Here is a 3,531-nt window from a genome sequence, read left to right on the forward strand (position 1 = left end):
TGTATTTTCTGAGCTAAGTATCATTTCAGGGATGTAGCCTGAGGAAATTCTTAGGTGACCAATACGAGGAATACTGGCTGTGGACAGTCTTTCTTCCCTACCTCTCACCCACCAAAGCTTGATATTACATCATTTAAAAACAAAACGCTGCGTGGTTTTATTTTTATGTTTTTGTATACCCTCCTTCTAGGTAAACTCTCCCCTCCACCCTGGGGTTACCGAAATAGAAGAGAGGGGAAAGGATGATTAGCTCTTTTTCACCTCTGCATAATAGTCACGATTAAACACATGGAAACCGGATGTTTTCCATTTAAAAACTTAACACCACCAAAAAGCTGGATTTCCTTTTCTTATTCAGTGGTATAATACACAGTAAATAAGACTGTGGCAGAAAGTGGGCTTAAAAGTGGTGTGGCTATGAATAGCTTAACAGATTCACAGATTGCTCCCGAAACACAAGGCTTTCTGCAGTGCCTGCTTGCAGAGAATGCCAGGGGACCTTTACCGGAGAACTAAATAGCTAATATGTTCTATAGTATTTCAAATTATTTAAATGACCCAAATCTCTCTCACCACCACTCCTTTGAATTGATGGCTCAGGCAATTTTTAAGGGGCTTACTTCTCTCCTAAATGCAGCGGTGAGTTGGATTCAGCCTTAAGGTAACAGTGTCGTGACGGCCCCATGGATACACCGTAACATGGAGCTCTCACTGGGGTACGTCGTATTCCAGCCNGGACCCACACCGAGCGTCGCCAGAATTTTGTGCTGAAAACCAGAAAGCCTAATTTTTTTTCCCTCTTCCTGTCCAGAAAAATCAAAATGCGCGCGCACGCGCACCAGATACGCACACGCACACATTGGACTTGTTATGCTGTCCCGCTATCTGAGCTAAAGGGGTTTTTTTTCTTCAAAATGAAGACTCTTATAAAATCTGCAAGTGAAGTTATTTGTCAGTATTCTCTTTGGAAGCATATGACTCTCCTGTTTTTCATCCCCTCGATGAACATTGCAGAGCACATTTAACGATTATAATAAATGGGCACACCTTCCCAAGTTACCTTCTGAGTGAGGCGGCCCTGATGCATGGATGGTGTCCCAGGAGCTCAACCACAGTGATGAACGAAGGCGAAGAGAGAGCTAAGTCTCCAAAGTCTAGTAGGTGCAGCATCACGGTGGGGAGTGTGGCTGAAGAGAATGCCCCAGCAGTAGACCTAGAATTCTAGAGTTGAAGTCCAAGCGTTTCTAGGCCGATAATAACATGTGAAAGGAGGTGTTTCCATGTGGTGCCGGAGTGCTGAGTCCAAACTCCAGAGCATGGGAACAAGGTCTGTGTCATTTGGCACCTGCCCGCTTCTCTGATCGTCCCTAACATTCTGTCCCCATCACTGTATTTCCAGACATTAACCACATTTCCTGCGTGGGGGGCTCTGTATGTGCCGTTTTCTTCTTCTCAATCGTCTTTCACACCGTCTCTTTATGTAAATAAGCTATATATTTCATCTCCAGACTGTCACAAGTATCATCTCCTCTCAGAAAGCATCCTCGAACACTCTAATTTGGGAACGGACGATTGATAATGGGTGCCACTGCCCTCCCCTCAGTAGACGGAGAGCTCCTACCTAGGTCTTCATCCCCAGTCCTAGCACAGTGGATTATCGGTTCATATTTATTTAATTACTGATTAAGTGAATATTGGCAATTGGTTAACAGCTGTGTGATTATGGGTGATCAACATATTTGGAGAAAGATCCCCAGAAAGCAACTCATGATGTGAGGGAGTAGGCCTGCTGTCCAGGGAAAAGAGGTTGACAGGAGCCAGCTAGGGCTCCAGTAAAGTCGTCCCAACTTCAGAATAGGACTCTGTGTTGGAGCCCAGCTTTTCGAACTAGTCCAACACACTGAAGGTCACAGAGAAAGCTACAGCTTGGTGAGAATATGAGCTCCTGTGACATTGACTAGGTCACACGAAAGCACCAACAGTTTCAGACACTCCTTGCTGTTGGGAGTTCAGGTAGCCAGTGACTCAAAAAAAGGGCAGGGGAGGGCATCTGTTTACAGGAAGAGCTAAACTTTGACACAAGGCTTTGTGACGAAGGAAGAACAGACCATGGAGGTGCGTACAGTGCTAAGCAAATCCCAGGAGGAGTCCTCCAGAGAAATTCAAAGAGATTGAAAAGTAGTGTCAGTTATTTGAACTTGGCTTTCCTCATCTGACAAATGGAAATACAGTAGGACCTCACAGCGCCGTTTGTCAATACGAGGTGATAGATGTGTGAGTCGTTAGCATAGTTCCAAGCGCCCAATAGATAGTCAATAAATGCTACTATTCTCCTTAATTTCTTTTTCTTCCTTGTATAAAAATCAAATCCATTTACTTTAAGTACTGACTTCACTCAGTATTTGACATTTTAAATGTTCAAAACATGGGCTCTTTCATAGTCTCTGGAAAGGAAATGGCATACTTTTTTGAGCATAAAAATTAAGATTTCTCTCAGTGATAGTGACTGTATGAATAAAGGTTGTTTTAGCCTCTTATCATTTCAATACAGTGAAAGCTTAAAGAGAATAATATTTTCAAAGAAAGAATACACTTAGATTTATATTTCCTATGGTCCCTGAGGGAATAACTCAAACTAGTGTGTAGAAGTTACAGAGCAATAGATTTTGATTTGATATAAGAAAAATATTTTCTAACAGACAGCTGGCCAATGATAGAATGAGCTATTTAAAGAGTTAGCAAGTTCTTAGTCACTACATGTGTTCAAGAAGTGCCGGTGGGAACACCCCTTGGGGCCATTGGAGAAGGATACCTTGCATATTCTTTAGGACTTGGGTGAAGTCTCACACAATAAATATCTGCTAGTTTCATTATTATGTATTTTTTTCAGGAAACCCTGAATTCTATATATTCCCAAACAAGTCTCTCATCCATTAGTCCTTTGAAAGCACATGCGTTAACAGATGCCCAGTAAACGGCTATTAAATTTGTAGACCACCTCTATTATTTCAACAAAAATTGCTGAAAATGCCTTAGGTCCCACAGTCTTTCAGTACAAAAACCCAAAGTACACTAAGTAATTAGAATTCTAAAAGAAGAAATGAACTAAGTTGGAATATTATTCCCCCTGTGTGCACACATACACATGCACACATGCATAGGGCAGACTATATACATATGTTAACATCTTTATATCAAGTAGAAAGAGTATCCTATTAAGTATGTCCTCGCTTGATGATAATAGATTTCTGGTAGACTGATAGGAAAATGTAAGGCTTCAAGATGCAGAAAGTGCCAGGATGCCTGGCTGGCTCAGTCAGTAGAGCGTGCAACTCTTGATCTTGGCGCTGTGGTTTCAAGCCCTGTGTTGGGTGTGGAGATTATCTAAAAACAAAATCTTTAGGGGCGCCTGGGTGGCTTAGTCGGTTAAGCGTCCGACTTTCGCTTAGGTCATGATCTCGCGGTTTGTGGGTTCGAGCCCCGCGTCGGGCTCTGTGCTGACTGCCAGCTCAGAGCCTGGAGCCTGTTTCA

This window comes from Crocuta crocuta, unplaced genomic scaffold, assembly GCF_008692635.1.
Source record: "Crocuta crocuta isolate KB4526 unplaced genomic scaffold, BGI_CrCroc_1.0 scaffold581, whole genome shotgun sequence".
Taxonomy (NCBI): Eukaryota; Metazoa; Chordata; class Mammalia; order Carnivora; family Hyaenidae; genus Crocuta; species Crocuta crocuta.